This window comes from Cibotium barometz, chromosome 17, assembly GCF_041138505.1.
Source record: "Cibotium barometz isolate CiBa-2024 chromosome 17, ASM4113850v1, whole genome shotgun sequence".
Lineage (NCBI taxonomy): Eukaryota > Viridiplantae > Streptophyta > Polypodiopsida > Cyatheales > Cibotiaceae > Cibotium > Cibotium barometz.
This window is the reverse complement of record NC_141062.1, coordinates 1,887,802-1,906,223: the sequence shown is the minus strand read 5'-3', so window position 1 is coordinate 1,906,223 and position 18,422 is coordinate 1,887,802.

Below are 18,422 nucleotides of genomic sequence, written 5' to 3'. Positions count from 1 at the left end.
GTGTTGAAATATACAAGTGAATAGGGTGTGTGCGGGAACAAGCCCTTGGCTAGAGGCTATAAAAGATAATGTGTAAATGTGAGAGAACCTGTGAAAAGGTGAGAAGAATCTACTGCGAGAGAATAAAGGGTAGCATGAGGAGATTTAGGAGGTGTGAAGATATTCTGGGAGAGGTGGAGAGAATCAAGCAAAAGAGGTGGAGTGAATCAAGGAGAAATTAGTGGGATTAGATGCTTGGATGTAAACTCTATAAATTGAGGCATTGGCCTAATGAGAATTTGCTGGTTTTTGATTATCCATGCCTACATTAAGCTATTAGTTAATTGTTCACTAATTATGTCTTAATTATCATCTAATCACTTTGTTAATGATATTGATTCTAGCATTTGATCCACCATATAAATTGAGGCATTGGCCTAATGAGAATTTGCTGGTTTTTGATTATCCATGCCTACATTAAGCTATTAGTTAATTGTTCACTAATTACATCTAATCACTTTGTTAATGATGTTGATTCTAGCATTTAATCATCACATTTTTATAATTTTAACATGGTATCAGAGCCAAGCTTAGAATCCATTAAGTTTATGAGCCCATTATCTAGTTAATTAGGATTAGTAGATAATTAAGAAATAATCAAATTTTTAGTTATTTTCAAGAAGCCTTTTTTACCCCCAGCCAGTGGAGGGGCTTGATCTCCCTCCATACTCAACATTAGGCCCATTGCTTCTAGCCACATACAGCCATCATCCCCACGATTCAGCCCATCAAGTCAAAATGTCAAACCGCCGCCTAGAACTCCGAAAATTTGCTGGTTTGCTGGCGCCTGTTTTTTGAGTGAAAAATGAGATTTCTTCTTCATCAGTTGCAATGGCTCTAATTCCTCTTAGCCCCAAGGCTCTAATTCTTCATCAGTTGCAATGGCTCTAATTCCTCTTAGCCCCAAGGGTTTTTAAACATGCTCTACAAGCTAGTGAAGTCAAAATTTGATTTGATCAAGTCTGCAGTGATATCCAAGCTCTTCATCAAATCTACATGTGACTTTGGTAAAACAGAGATTAAACATTCAATCTTTGGTCAAATCTTGTGTTTCTTGGCTTAATCCTCTACTAGACTAATTGCTATTGATGGCCTTGAAAGGATTTGAGCTTATTTGAGCTCTAAGGCCTCAGATCTGGGCTCCCGGTATACTCTATTTTTTTGCACACAAAACAGAGGATTAATTTGCTAATCAATGATTAATTGGTACTAATCACTATATTTTGGTGCAATTGAGGGTTCAAAGTATCCATTAGGTATCTAATACAGATCCCTATAACTTTAGATTGCAATTCGGAGATGGTTTGATACTCCAACCATTCCGTACAAATTGGTTACCCTTGATTCAATGTAATTTCTGGTAAAATTATGCTGATAAATTTGTGGTAATCATAATTTGCATTTAACCCTTGGTTAATGCCTGCAAATCACACTCAAATTCAAGATTATTCACAGCCAGAGTTGCATTTGGGAATGTGCATAAGAATGAATGCTATATGCATTATGTATTGGGCACATTACATCAGTGTAAAAATGGGATCAGACACTGCCCTTGTCTAGAATAAGGCAAGAGGTAAGACCTCCCACATATATTTGGGTTTGCATTGCATAATGACACAAGATAAACATCAAAAGCCCAAAAGAACTATCAACAAAACATTTAAACATGTTGCTCACATGGAGCAAGAAGAACTGACGGACAAGCTCATGGCCCCAGCCATGAAAGAAGAAGAACATCTCTTTCCAAGAGGAGGATCCACACCAAGAAGATCTAGAGGAAGCATTGAAGGAAGACATGGACACGAGAAGAGAAGCTGCCACAACAAGAAGACTAAAAGAAGAGGAAGACATGGACGCGTGAAGAGAAGCTGCCACAACAAGAAGACTAAAGACAAGAAGACTGAAGACAAGAGAAGATGTGAGGCTCCAAAGAGTGATGAGCCATGTGAAAATCTCTGAGAGAGAGAGAGAGAGAGAGAGAGAGAGAGAGAGAGAGAGAGAGAGAGAGAGAGACCCCACAACCCAATGTAACCTACCCCAACAAAGTAAAACCACCTCTGAGCCACTGATGATGTAGGCCATGTGGTAGATGTATGTGTGAGCACTTTAGTCAAGGTCGCAGGCACTTGTAGTAGCCTTGGACACATAGAGAGAGAGAGAGTGTCAAGGACTGTGAGTTGGTCGCGGACTATCAAGTAGGAGGGAAACTTGGTATAGGGTCCAGGTGTGCTAGGAGTATTCACTTGAGGGGAGGTGTTGAAATATACAAGTGAATAGGGTGTGTGCGGGAACAAGCCCTTGGCTAGAGGCTATAAAAGATAATGTGTAAATGTGAGAGAACCTGTGAAAAGGTGAGAAGAATCTACTGGGAGAGAATAAAGGGTAGCATGAGGAGATTTAGGAGGTGTGAAGATATTCTAGGAGAGGTGGAGAGAATCAAGCAAAAGAGGTGGAGTGAATCAAGGAGAAATCAGTGGGATTAGATGCTTGGATGTAAACTCTGTAAATTGAGGCATTGGCCTAATGAGAATTTGCTGGTTTTTGATTATCCATGCCTACATCAAGCTATTAGTTAATTGTTCTCACTAATTACATCTTAATTATCATCTAGTCAATTTGTTAATGATATTGATTCTAGCATTTGATCCACCATAGCTCATCACATTGCTGTAATTTTAACAGTCTCCGGACATTCGAGGGCGAGTCCCCGAGTAGGAAACCTTGCCCCGTGGCGCAAGAGGAAGCTACTTCCGTTACTACTAGCAATCGAGAATCCGGTGCGTGGAGGGGGTAGAGGGGTCTCACACCTGGTATCAGAGTGCTATTGTAAACTTACAAAATAGCAGCAAAAATTACCTAAAATTTTAAAGTAAATCTGGGAAATAATGTTTTCGCTTGTTAAGATTATGTTTGAAATGAACTTCATAAATTGAAAACTCATAAATCGAACTGGATTTTTAGATGGATACCCCAAATCTGTCTAGCATTCCTGGACTCTCCCAGAGTCAGGATATGATCGTCTTTGCCTTTGAAAATCTCGTCAACTCCGCTACAACCCGTGGAAGCAGAGTGAGACTTGCTTCTCTCACTTTGAGGATCTATACTTTCCTGATCCAGTAGAGCGACGTCAGCATATGTGGTCCTCTCTGGAGGAGGGCGAAGTATTCGTGCCAATACCAATCAATGATAGAGACTCAGATAGAATATCTTGCTAGCCATGATCTTGATAAGGCTAGGAGTTGTTCATTATGTACAACTCTATAATCACTCCCCCCGAAATTTTAGAATTTCTTGTCGTATTTTTAGACTTCTTAGCCACTTTATTCCTAGGAGAAGAATTACAGCACCATTATCAGTGAGATGAATCGTGTATATCATAGTATGTCTCCATCGCAGTATCGCTTTTTTATGCATACGCGATTGAGGCGGTGACTTTTGGAGCCGAGACGCTCTATGTATATATCAAAAACTTTTGATAATAAATGATGTTTTGTAAAAGATTCCAAATTATTTTCGTGGTTGTGAATATTGATTAATAAAATTATCAAAAAAATCTTATTTTCAAGAATTATGATGAAATATTTATTTATTTAAGAAATAAAGCTCAAAAATTAAATAGTCATAAATCTGATGACAAAGTTAAGTTGACAAAAATATCATTTTGTCAGAGTCATGAGGCGTGCGGCCCGTGGAAGGTAGCCGGATCCTCTTACACCGATGATAAAGAGTAAGATCCGAACGTTCGTAAAGCCCTACACCAATCCCAACCTGGTCCCTTCAAGGGTGAAGGGGAACAGTTAGGAGAAGTAGTGGAAAAATGGATCAAGGCAATGGAAGAGTATTTTGATGTAACCGGTTATAACGAGAAGAGAAAGATGGCTCTCACTAGATTGAAAATTGTGGAAACAGCTAGGGTCGCATGGAGGAACCATTGCAAGACAAACCATCTTGACCGAAATACCCAGACCTAGTCAGATCTTAAAGCTTTCCTCCTCAGGAAGAGGTTCTATCCTCTGGGCTTCCTAGAAACCAAAATGAATGAGTTCTTGGAACTGAAGCAGGATAGCCAAACGATTGAAGAATACGATCAGGCATTTGCCCTTCTCCTCAAATATTCTCCACTTTTGGATGAAGAGCAGCTGATGGCCAGATTTATTCGAGGGATGAACGAGCCATTGGACACTTTAGTGAAAAATGCCAAACCAGTCTCAATGGCAAAAGTTGTCAGAATGGCAAAGGACTTTGCCAAAGCATTTGTTGTTAAGGTCCCGCCAAAGCCTGCACCCTCAAACTTTAAAAGGCTCCAAACCCTGGGAAGTGCTTCAAACTTTCCACCCCCAAAGAGGCAACAAGGCCCTAATCAGAATCAAGATGCTAGGAAATTCAGAAGTGAAGGAAGACCCTTCCCTTAGAACACTTTATCAGGAGCCCCACCTCTTTCAAGGATTCAGAGGGATGAGCTTAGAAGTGAGAACAAGTGTTTTGGGTGTCAAGGTTTCGGTCACCAGCTTAAAGACTGCCTGACTCCTGCCATGTCAAGAGGACAGGGAAGTCAAGGACCCAGAGTGCAGAGACCAGCCCCTTCGTATCAGTCAGGGTCCGTCTCCCCAAAATCAGGGCAATCCCATGAGAACTCTAGCTTAACCATCTGCCTCTGTTCAGAGTAATCTCAGAACTCCCTCCCAAAACTGGGGTAACCAAAGAGAGAGTTCCGCCCCAATGGCCAGCATCAATGTTGTGGATGTCTTACTACAGTTTAATAAAGGAATATGCACATGCCTATGGCATTGATTATAAGGAGACTTTCTGTCCAGTTGCTAGGATGACAACAGTGAGATTAATCATTGCTATGGCTCTAGATAAGAAATGACCTTTATATCATATAGATATAAAGATTGCATTCTACATGGTGACTTAAAGAAGGAGGCCTATATGGTGCATCCACCAGGATATGAGGACCATGCGCAAATTTTGTTGTAGGTTATATAAAGTCTTTTATGGCTTGAAACAGGCACCTAGAGCATAAAGTCTTATAGGTAATATGTTGTATAAAGTCTTGTATGGCGTGAAACAAGCACCTAGGGCATAGTTAGACACGATAGGAGAGTGTCCTGTCACACTATTGGATTTCATATATCTATAATATTTTTTTTATTTTATGTCAAACAGAGTAACAGGGGCATTGTTCTAGTAGTTATCTATGTTGATGACTCACATAGAGGACAATGGCGTAGACATTCGTGAGGTAAAGATGCTTCTTAGGAAGTTTGAAATGATGGATTTGTGTGAGTTGTGATACTTCATGGGTATAGTTTTGATTAGATCACATGATGGAATGTGGCTTTTATAGAGGCAATGAACTTTGGATATGTTGTCCAAGTATGGGATGAGAGACTGTAAGATAATATCAACGCCATTAGAGAAAGACATAAAATCAATTTTATAGAGAAACCCCTACTATGTAGAGGTACTATTCTGTTGGGTTGGTGAGTCAGTTTATGTAGGAACCAAAGAAGCCACACTTTGATGCGGCTAGGAGAATAATCTTGTAAATAAATTTGAGAGTACACTATGGAACTTTCTATGAGGCTAGAGTATATGTAGTATAGATACATGGATATGCAGATGTAGATTTGGCAAGTAGTATCTCAAATAGGAGATCTACTAGTAGCTTTATGAGGCTAGAATACATGTAGTATAGATACATGGATATAGAGATGTAGATTTGGCAGGTAGTATCTAAGACAAGATATCTACTAGTAGCTGTATGTTTCTTTTGAGAGTGATTTTGTTGGTTGGAGCACCAATGATTACTTTATTGAGTACATAGGTTAAATACATGGACATTGTAATGGTAGCATGTGAGGTAGCAAAACCTCATTATTATGAGTGAGAGCTCCTCCCATCTCTACCTATCGTCTTTTACCATCGCCTACTTCCTTCTCCCTAGTGCTACCCTCCACCTTGTTGCATGGATCGTTTGCCTTTGCTTGGCCTCCTCCCTTGCTACTATGTGTGTACACACCCCCCATCTTGGTGCTCCCCTCTTCCTTCTTTTTTCTTCACATTGTGCCACTGAGACCCTTCTCCTTAGCCTTCTATTCCTCCATGCCTTTTCAGCCCACTGCTACTGTGCCTTTCCCATGCCTCGCTCTCCTCCCCCCTTTTGTTTTGCTAGCCTTGCATCTTGCTTGCAAAGCAAGGACCAAATCGTCAATGCTCTATCATCCATGCTCTAGCTGAGTATAAGGGTAAGCCATTTAAGCTTTTGATTGATTCAGGTAGTACTCATTCATTTATTTCCCTAAGATGCTTGCGTAAGCTAGTCTTAGAATATAAATCAGGGAAACCTATGCAAGTTGAATTAGCCAATGGGAAGATTCTTTTCACTCACCACATGAGACAGATCGTATTCAATTTAATCTAGATGGGAATGTAACTGACTGCCAGTTTCAGAGTCTTACCTTTGGGAGTTTTTGACGGAATCCTTGGAATGGATTGGCTCCACAAAAATCAAGCTGACATTCACTGCTGCTGTCACAATGGAACCATTTCCTTCCGTGACCTTCACAGGAACAAAGTTCAAGGAACTAGAATTTTTAGATCCCCAAATCTGCAATTAGTAAAAGCTTCTAGGTTACTAAAAGGACTTAGAAAGAAGCAGCTCATTTATGTTGTCAAAATGAATCTGGTAGACACAAAGTTAAAGGCTAAAGAACCAGAATGGTTGAGTATGATGATTTATTCCCAGCAGAGCTGATTGAGATGCCTCTAATTCAGGAAGTAGATCATAAGATATAATTGACCCTTGGAGCTCATCCACCAGTAGCCTAGCGCACGTACTAAATGGCAATCCCTCAAGCCATTAAACTCAAGGAATAGCTTAGAGAGCTGTTAGAACAAGGGTTTGTAAGACTCAGTGTTTCACCTTAGGGAGCGCCAGTTCTCTTTTAGAAAAAGAAGGATAGAACGTTAAGACTCTGTGTGGATTACAGAGGTCTTAATCAGCTTTCTAATAGTTAAGAATAAGTATCCTATCCCCAGAATTGATGAGCTTGTGGACAGGCTAAATGGAGCCTAGATCTTCACAAAGATAGATCTCAAATCAGGGTATTACCAGATCAGGATTAATGATCAAGATATCCTGAAGACAGCCATCAATACTCGCTATGGGCACTATGAATTTACTGTTATGCCATTTGGATTAACAAATGCCCCAGCTACATTCAATCGCCTAATGCAGGACATTCTCTGAGAATACTTGGATGATTTTGTTCTTGTTTTCTTTGATGATATTTTGATTTACTCAAAGAATGCAGCTGACCATGAATCTCATGTCCATAAAGTTCTCGAGATTCTAAGGAAGCACCAACTCTTTGCAAAAAAGAGCAAATACACTTTCTCTGTCGATGACCATGTTGAATACTTGGGCTTTCTGGTATCCAAAGATGGAATTTCTCCAGATTCCGCAAAAGTCCAAGCAGTCATAGATTGGCCTGAACCAAAGACAGTGAAAGAAGTCAGGGGATTCTTGGGATTAACTGGTTGGTATAGAGTTTCTATACCAACCAATTAACTGGTTGGTATAGAAATTTCTTGGGATTAAGTGGTTGGTATAGAATTTCTATACCTAAGTATTCTTCTTAAGAAGAATACCCCCTTTCAATGGTCTAGACGCTAGGTATCAGAGTGTTTTTAATAAGCTGAAGAGACCGCCTTGGTAACCAATCCCGTTCTGAAGTTGCCAAATTTCTCTCTACCCTTTGAGGTAGTAAATTGATGCCAGTGGTTTTGCCCTAGGAGGTGCGCTCATGCAAGAAGGTCATGCAAGTGGCCTCCCTATGAATCCCGAAAACTCAGAATGCATGAGAGAAATTATGCTGTCCATGACCTGGAGCTACTTTCAGTAGTCTATGCCCTGAAGTTATGGAGACATTACCTACCGGGTCAAAGATTCACTTTGATGACAGATCATCAAAGCTTAAAGTGGATCTTCAGTCAGAAGGATCTCAACATGCGCCAAAGAAGGTGGATGCAGACCCTGCAGGAATTTGATTTTGAAATCAAGTACTACCCAAGCAAAGAAAATGTGGTAGCATCAGAAAAGCCTCCTTGCTTGCAATCACAGTAGTGGTGTCAAATCCATTGATTAATGAAGCAAGAGAGAAGATCATGCAGGATAGATTCTTTGGCCCTATTGCTACCCTACTTATGCAGGAAAGCAAAACTCCTCAGGAGTTGAACCGAGTTCAAGGGTACAGCCTGGATGAAGGAATTATGTATTATAATAGCAGGCTATGCATTCCCAATGATGAGGGAACTAAGGGTCAAATTCTGAATGAAGCCCATGATAGCCTTATAACAGGACATCCAGGTTTCATCAAGACCTACATGTCTATAAAGAAAAGCTTCTTTTGGCCTAGACTAAAAAAGGATGTACTTAATCATGTACGTCAATGCCTGATACGTCAGAAAGTCAAAGCCGAGAGAGTAAAAATTCCTGGGAAGTTACATCCATTAGACATCCCCCAGATGAAGTGGGAATGTATCAGTATGGATTTTATAGAGTTTACATCCAATCATCTAATCCCACTGATTTCTCCTTGATTCACTCCACCTCTTTTGCTTAATTCTCTCCACCTCTCCTAGAATATCTCCACACTTCCTAAATCTTCTCATGCTACCCTTTATTCTCTCCTAGTAGATTCTTCTCACCTTTTCACAGGTTCTCTCATATTTACACATTCTCTTTTACATCAAGGTACAATCCGATCCGGATGGCTGAAGAGGATGTCGCCAAGACGGCATTTATAACTGAATGGGGAGCATTTGCATATACAGTGATGAGCTTTGGATTGAAAAATGGGCCAGCATCATTTTCAAAAGCAGCTTTCAAAACCTTTGAGCCATACCTGATAGAATTCATGCAGATTTTCATGGTGGATGACTTTTCTGTGTTTGGAGAGAAGGCAAAGCATCTGGAGTATCTTAGGAAATGTTTGGAGAGATGCCGACTGTTTCGGATGTCTTTAAATCCTTACAAGTGTGCAATTGCAGTGCAGAGAGGGAAATTGCTGGGTCACATCATCTCACAGGAAGGTATGTCAATTGATTCTGACAAGATAAGTGCAATTCAGAAGGCAGTAGCACTTGACAACTTGAAGGCAGAGAGGGAAATTGCTAGGTCACATCATCTCACAGGAAGGTATGTCAATTGATTCTGACAAGATAAGTGCAATTCAGAAGGCAGTAGCACCTGACAACTTGAAGGCGGTGTCAAGATTCATGGGGCAGATTAAGTGGCATAACCGGTATTTGGCGGATGTTAGTGCACCTTTGACGCATCTAACAAAGAAAGATGTTGAGTTTGTATGGGGAGATGCTCAGGAGAAGGCATTTCAGATCATGAAAAAGATGCTTGTGGTTTCCCCTATCATCCAACCACCACATTGGCAGCTTCCATTTCATGTTTTCATGGATGCATCGGATATGGCGGTTGGAGCAGTTTTGATGCAAGAGAAGATCGGAGGATGGTTCAGACCAGTGTATTATGCTAGTAGGATGCTGAAACCGGCTGAAAAGAATTACACGGTCACTGAGCGAGAAGCTTTGGGGATGATTTTTGCATTGAAAAAATTCAGGCATTATTTGCTAGGGAATAAAGTGATCTTTCACGTGGATCATCAAGCGCTCATTGTCTTGGTGAAGAAGCCAAAGCTGGAAGGCAGACTTGCCAGATGGATGCTTTTGCTACAGGAATTTGATTACACTGTTGCATACACCAGGATACAAACATGTGGTGGTGGATTATCTTAGCAGATTAGAGCATGTGCAGTATCAGATCAGCTTCCAGATGCGGAATTGTTTCAAATACAGGGGCAAGCTTTTGACAACTGGTATGACCAAATGGTACAGTTTTTGACAGATGGAGTGTTGCCTTCTATTATGTCAATAGATCCAAGGAAGAAGTTTGCTTTGCAGAGTAGGCCATTCTTAATTATTACTGGAGCATTGTATAGGAAAGGAGCATATTAGATCATTAGAAGATGTGTTCCGGATGAGGAGCTAAAGGCAGTTTTGCAGGAGGCACATCATGGAATAGCTGCAGGACATTTTTCATCAGGAGAGATTACAGGAAGAAAGATTATGCAAGTAGGTTTGTGGTGGCCATCGTTGCTTAAGGATGCACATCAGTTTGCTAGGGAATGTTTGCAATGTCAAAAGATTGGACAACCAACTTCAATGGATAGGATGCAGGATCACCCTGTATTGCCACTAGAGCCATTCCAGAAGTGGGGATTAGATTTTGTTGGTCCCATAAAGCCAAAAGCTAGCAGGACAGGAGCAAGATACATTCTGGTTTGCAACAGATTATGCCACAAAGTGGGTAGAAGCAATACCTTTGAGGGACAACAAAGCAACAAGTGTGGCCAGATTCTTGTACAAGCACATTATGACAAGATTTGGATGTTCAATTGAACTAGTGTCAGATCAGGGTTGCATTTTCTGAATTCAGTCATTGAAGAATTGACAAGCAAGCATATGATCGTGCATAAGAAGTCAACCCCTTATCATCCGCAAGCGAATGGGCAAGCAGAGAGTACCAACAAAAAGTGTTGGTAAGGATCCTGAAAAAGATAGTGGCAGAGAATAGGTCTGATTGGGATGACAAGTTGGATTCAGCATTGTGGTCATTTCGTACAGCATACAAAGTTGCAATAGGAGAGTGACACCTTTCAAGCTAGTTTATGGGATTCAAGCTGTTGTTCCAATTGAATATGTAGTTCCAAGCTTGAGGTTAGCAGTACAGCATAGGCTGAGCCCAAAGGATTCAGTTTTGCATCAACAAAGAGAGTTGCTGAAGTTGGAAGAAGATCGGATTCAGAGTGCTTATGCAGTGGAAATAAGTCAGAACAAAAGACAAGCATGGATTTCAAGGTAGGTGAAATTCAAGATATTTCAGAAAGGCAACTGGGTGATGCTGTACAAATCAAAGCTGGGACCACATCCGAGTAAGCTGAAGCTGAGGTATTTTGGGCCTTATCAGATTGTTGAAGAATTGGGGCAAGGTACTTTCAGGCTAAAGGATTTGTTTGGGACTCTGGTTCTGAAACCAGTAAATGGATTCCGACTGAAGAAGTTCTATGGAAAGGTCCCTGAAATCCCTCATTGGATGGTGAATAAAGCTGAGGAGATAGCAGTCAAATGGGTGGATGTTGTGCCAGAAGTTCTAGTGGAAGATTCAGCGGATGTGATGACTGATTGTCAAGGTAGAAATGATGACATATGGCTATGGAGTTGCAGCAGCGGAATGTGGATTGGATGCGGAAAGGAGGATGCTGAGAAGGTGGTAGTGCTGATTGAAGACAAGGAGGATGCTGAGAAGGTGGTAGTGGTGATTGAAGACAAGGAGGCAGAGCCAGATTTAGTCGAATGTCAAGCAGCGGAAGGCGGAACAAAGGATGCAGTAAAGAAGTCATCGGAGGCTGCTGATAAAGAAAGTGGCTATTAAGCGGATCAAGGGACTATGGGTCCGAGGTCAGCCTTTGGCTCAAGCCACCGAGCTGTGCCAGGTGTTTAGGCTAGACCTTAGGAGGACTTACTTTTATTATATGTATGGTCTTTAGTCTATTTTTTATGTTTGTCTATTTTGATGACTTTTGGGATCTTGGAAGTTAGAAGTCATGGGAGTCTTTATATATGGGGTAGTTCTTGGTGGTTAGAAGAGGAAGACAAAGATGAAGATGGTTCTAGGCGGATTTTCTAAGTAGCTATGGTGGATTTCTGAATGCAAGATGCAGTTTGTCAATCTGTTTGTCAATCTGTTTATCTTATTCTGTGTTTCAGATCTTCTGTGTAATTCGTATTTGAGTGTAGTAGATATGCAGTGATGTAGACAGAGAAATGTCTGTGATGTGTAAATGAAGTTCTGTGTAAATTCGGATTATCTCAATTGTTAGATAGAAATGTCAAACTGTGTAACTGTTGCTTGGCTGTGTAACCATTGTACACTGGCGATCACGGTGCTTATGAAGGGTGTTCATGGTCGAGTTTGCTCTCTTTTGTGAGAAGGACGAGTGCCAGAAATGATGCCGAGCAGTGGTTTTGGTGGTAGTTACGCTGACAGTTATGGTTTTTGGAAGTCGGATATTGAATGATTGTTCGTTCTGGAGAATTCACAGCAGCCTGTTCATCCGTATTTCACAAGATGGCAGCGAGGCAGCGAGGTGTGCAGCAGCAAGAGAATGACTAGAGTGCAGAAGGGCATGACGGTGGTGAAGATAGTGGGATGCAAAGTGACAATTCGGAGGATGAGTCTGACCTGGGTGCAGAGGAATTGGAGGATATAAAAAATTATGGAGGATTTTTCAATGAACCTGGAGAAGTTAGGCAATTGGATCCGACTTTTGTTGGAGGAGTGGTGTTGCAGCATGCATTCTTGGTGAGAAGACAATTGCAGTTTGACCCTTTGGATATTCGAAGAGGTGTACCAATACGCCCTTCATTACATACAGTATCAACATCATCATCAGCAGGGCATTTAACCCCAAATATGCCAAGGAATATGGCAGCAGCAGCAGCAGCTAGAGCGGATTTACGCATCAAGTTCAGGATCTATTCTGGGAAGTCTAAACAAGACCCCGATTGCCACGTAGCTCAATTCGAGACAAGGTGGCAGGCCAGAGGATTTGACGGAGTGTATGATGCGCAAGCCAAGATGCGACAATTCCAAGCGACACTTGAGGGAGAAGCCATGCAGTGGTTGAGTAATTTCAATGTAGGGTATTTTGCAGACTATGGAGATTTGAGAAATGCATTTTTGAATAGATTTCGGAAGGAGAAAACTCCAAATAATGTGCTTACAAAAATCAAAGAGATTAAGCAGAGGAAAATGTTTGTGGAGGATTACACTCAGAAGTTTAATCAGTATTTGAAGAGGCTTACAAATGTAGAGAGGCCTACAAATGAAATGTTGGCTGGATATTACATGCAGGGGTTGAGGAAAGAATTGCAGAATGCAGTAGCAGGAGTAGATGTAAGAGTTGGTTTTGATGCTTTGGTGGATACTGCAACAAGAGCGAAGAAGAGGTTTGGAGTAATAAATCCAAGTTCCTCAAAGAAGAGTTCTAGGGTGAAAAGGAAGAGAAAGAAGGGGAAGAAGAAGAAGTATTTGGATGACATCAGTGATGATGGTTCTGATTCAGATACAGATTCAGATACAGATTCCGATTCCGATTCAAAAGCAAGAAGCAGTTCAGATTCCGATTCTGATTCAGACTCAGATTCTGGTTCAGATAAAGGAGATAAGAAGAGGAAGCATAAGAAGAAGGGTAAAGAAAAGTCCAAGGGGAGTGTATTTCAGAAGATGGAAGAGAAGAAGTTGAAGGAAATGGGGGTCAAGCAAGAGTCAGGTAGCAAGAAGGCTCATTGTGATATTTGTGACAAGGATGGTCATTTGACAACTAACTGCTGGTACAACCCAAACTTCACAGGGAAAATTCCAGAGTGGGTTCAGCAAAAGATTCAACAAAATTTGGCCCAGGCAAGTGGAGTGTTTCCAGATGCTGCAGGACAGTAGAGGCCATTTAACAATTCGGGATGGCAAAGGCAGCAACAACAATTTTCTGGATGGAGACAACCTTCTAATCAAAATAGGCCATTTAGAGGAAATTTCAATCAAGGGTTCCGACCAAGATTTGGCGGATTTCAAAATTCTAGACAATGGGGAAAAAATTGGAATCAGCAGCAAGGTTGGCAACAGCAAGGATGGCAACAGCCACCAAATTGGAGTCAGCAAAATTGCAATCAGCAAGGGTGGAATCCACAAGGATAGAATCAGCAACCGCCAAATGAGCAGTTACCATAGTTACCTGCACCGCAGTTATCTCAATTGTCAGATAGAGTGTCATTTGAAATGTCAAACTGTGTAACTGCTGCTTGGCTGTGTAACCATTGTACAATCAAGCAAGGGAAGCACAAGAAGCGGTACAAGGGTAAGAGCTTCACCTACTCTTCCCCCTTTGTGTTGGCTACTACACCCTTGTCGAGCTCTTAGGAGTCACTACGAACTCCAATGAGGAGCTCTCTTCGCGAGCGGAGCTATAAGGCAACGAACTTTTCCTTTGGACAAACTTTTTTGAGCCTGCAAACGAATTCTGGGGTGCTAGCAGTGGAAGTAACACTTCTTACGTGGGATAGGGTTCCTCACTCGAGGCCTCGCCCACGTATATCCGGACAAGAGACTAATCCCTCGGTTCTTCCAAAATCGAACCCGAAAAAACATCCCTTGCTCGAAAAGCACGGGCGATTCCTTCAGGATATTTTTACTCTAACGTAGTCAAGAGCCTTAACTAACTGAAGTGATCTGACCAAACCCGTAAGTCCCATAGTCAGATCAAGGAAAAGACTTGCACTTGGATCATAGAGACCAACGCTTTTTTCCTCATTGAGAGGCACAGCCGTTGATTCTTTTCCATAGAATAATTTTTATCCGAGATTTACTTCATCTATTGTACCATAACATAATTGAGTCTCATTTTAGGGATCCATCAGTCCAGCCTAACCCCATCCAGAGTCCTGTGGGTTAGCCAACCGTCCACCCACTGTAGTGATGGGATCCATTTTAGAATTTGGTTAGGTTTTGTCCCGGGTACTAGGGAAAAGAGTTCCCAGGCCCCCTAGTCGGATATGCATGCAAACTTAAAACTAGTCACACCACTTACACACCCAATATGAAATTGCCTTTTTCACAGATTTCACCCAGCCGGATATTCATGCAAACTTAAAACTAGTCACAACACTTACACACCCAATATGAAATTGCCTTTTTCACAGATTCGGCTATCTTTAAAACAATCTTTTAATGAAACTATAGTATCACTGATCATAATCCTCCAAAATATCCAGATGAATCCTAATTTCTAATTTTTCCTTCATCGGTGTACCTATGGCATCATTGGCAACCATAATTCTCACAACCTGTCCACTCAGGGACCTTTTCAATAGTTCCTAGCTCATAGTACCCAGCATTATATTCACTTATAAAAATCAAAATGGAATCTCCATTGAAGATCAGCAAAATCAACCAACAGATCCATATAAAAGAGCCATGTACTCGACCAGCAAGGTCAATCAACCAGATTTATGCCCGAATTCAGAAAACAACTCTTATTGCTTGTTCCAATATCTTCCACGACGCACATGTGGGTATCTTCGGTGACCCAAGGCCCGAGCACCGTATGGTTAGCACCCTCTAGGATCCTTCGCGCAGGTCACCTAGCGCTTCACTCATAGGCCGCTTCCTTGGTCCCTCATCCACCGTATCGGAAGCTCACCATTTAAATCGAACCGAGGCTGGTCAAGACCTCGACCGACCTTGCTACGCGAGACGTCCTCCGTTGACTCTCCGTAAGCTGCTGCAACTTTATCAATTAGGTTTCCATGACCTCATTCATCACAAGATGGTCAAAATGCTTCCCCAGCATTCTTGACATAAAATAGTCATTTAAAAACAGGTCATAAATCAGTTTCTATAACGAACTCTCGTCTTTCGACATTGTTCCACATCAATCCTCATTTATTTCATATGCATTCCCATTCTCATCACATCATTTTCCATCTCATCACATCTTTCCTCATTTATCCGCATCAGATCTTATCCACTCGCCTCTACCCATATCCACATCTCATCACATCATATTCATTCACATCACATATCACCTCTATCCCAATTTACATCACATCTCATTCACTCACATCGTGATTCACATCTCATTCATTCACACCCCGATTCACGATGTGAATCACTCACATCGTGATTCACATCTCATTCATTCACACCCCGATTCACATCACATTACATCTATTCATGTCCATCACATTCATTTACATCACATCCATCACATCACATTCATTCATATCCATCACATTCATTCTCATAACCATCCCATCATATACATTCTATCCACATTATATCACATCACTTCTATCCACATCATATCTCATTCATACACATCTCATGTCATTCATCCACATCCATACAATCGTTCACATGTATGACTACCCACATCTATCCATATATTCATATCTATCACTTCACATCCACATATATTCATGTCACATCACATCACATTCTTTCACATACACATCCACATCCATTCTTTCACATACATCCACATCCATTCTTTCACATACTCAACCACATCCATTCTTCACATACACATCCACATCCATTCTTCACATACATATTCACATCCATTCTTCACATACACATCCACATCCATTCTTCACATACACATCCACATCCATTCTTCACATACACATTCACATCTATTTTCACATTCACATCCATTTTCACATACACATTCACATCCATTCACATCCCATATCATGACATTTACATCCCGATTCCCATGATATCACATCTCATTCATTCACATCCCGTTTCACATCACATTACATCTCATCCATTCATTCACATCTATCTGATTCGCATGGCATCTCATCACATCTATTCACATCACATATCATCACATCCCATCCATCCATTCATTCACATCTATCTGATTCACATCGCATCTCATCACATCTATTCACATCTCATCACATCTATTCACATCACATCCCATCCATTCATTTATTCACATCTATCTGATTCACATCACATCTCATCTCATCACATCTCATCTCATCACATCTATTCACATCACATCTCATAATATCTATTCACATCACATCTCATAATATCTATTCACATCACATCTCATCACATCTATTTTGCATATCATCTCATAACATCTATTCACGTCACATATCATCTCTATGCAAGTTTTCAGTTTGATTTTCTTTTGAATATAAGGAGTATTTCTTGAATCAGTATCCCCAAAACTTCTTGATCAAAATTCTAAATTTCATACCAGAATTCCTTGAATTCTATAACCTTGATCCACATATCAATTTGAAGGGTCTCAAACTTAGTTTCAGATTTGGCAGGATCTTTAAGTGTATTTTTCTAAACTGGCCACACCTTCTTTCCTCGAAACTAACGAAAGAGTTTGGTATTGGTCATAGTCTGACAAGTCGGATAAGATTTTTCCTGAACTATCTTTCTCGAAAAGGTTTGGTAATTCAGTTACTATTTTACTGAATTTCTTTCTTTGAATATTCACTTAACTGATTTCTAAAATAGTTACGAATTCTAATGAGGAATAAATTAATCATTTATCTGAATATTTTGATCTCGATAGATTTCCTGAATTTTCTTTTTAAAATCCATGTGAATATAAAATCATAGAATTTTCTCTCTTAGAGTATTTAATTATTCATTTATCAAATACTCAAAAAATTTAAACATGGAATTTAAGAGAATTCTAATTTTGATATAAAAATTCTTTATGCATCTATTTATGCATAAAAATCAACTTCAATGGGGATAACACTTTTATAAAAAAAATCCTTTTATGCATCTATTTATGCATAAAATCAATTTCAATAGGAATAACACTTTTAAAGTAAAAAGAATTTCTTTATGCCTCTATTTATGCATAAAATTAATTTTAATAGGAATAACACTTTTAAAATAAAAAGAATTTCTTTATGCATCTATTTATGCATAAAATCAATTTCAATAGGAATAACACTTTTAAAATAAAAAGAATTTCTTTATATATCTATTTATGCATAAAAATTAATGTTTATAAGAATAACGCTTTTATAATAAAAAAATTTCTTTATGCATCTTTATATGCATAAAAATCAAATTCAATAAGAATAACACTTTTATATATAATAAAATATTTTTCTTTATGCATCTTTCTATGCATAAAAATCAAACTTACTAAGAATAACACTTTTGAAAAAACATTTTCCTTTATGCATCTTTCTATGCATAAAAATCAAATTTAATAAGAATAACACTTTTGTAATAAAAAAATTTCCTTTATGCATCTTTCTATGCATAAAAAACAAATTTAATAAGAATAACACTTTTGTAATAAAACAATTTCCTTTATGCATCTTTCTATGCATAAAAATTAATTTTAATAAGAATAACACTTTTATAATAAAAAACTTTCCTTTATTCATCTTTCTATGCATAAAAAATAAATTTAATAAGAATAACACTTTTGTAATTAAAAAATTTCCTTTATGCATCTTTCTATGCATGAAAATCAATTTTAATAAGAATAGCACTTTTATAATTAAAAAATTTCCTTTATGCATCTTTCTTTGCATAAAAATTAAAATTTAATAAGAATAACACTTTTATAAAAAAATCCTTTATACATCTTTCTATGCATAAAAATCAAATTTAGTAAGAATAACACTTTTATAATAAAAAATTTTCTTTATGCATATTTCTATGCATAAAAATCAAATTTAAT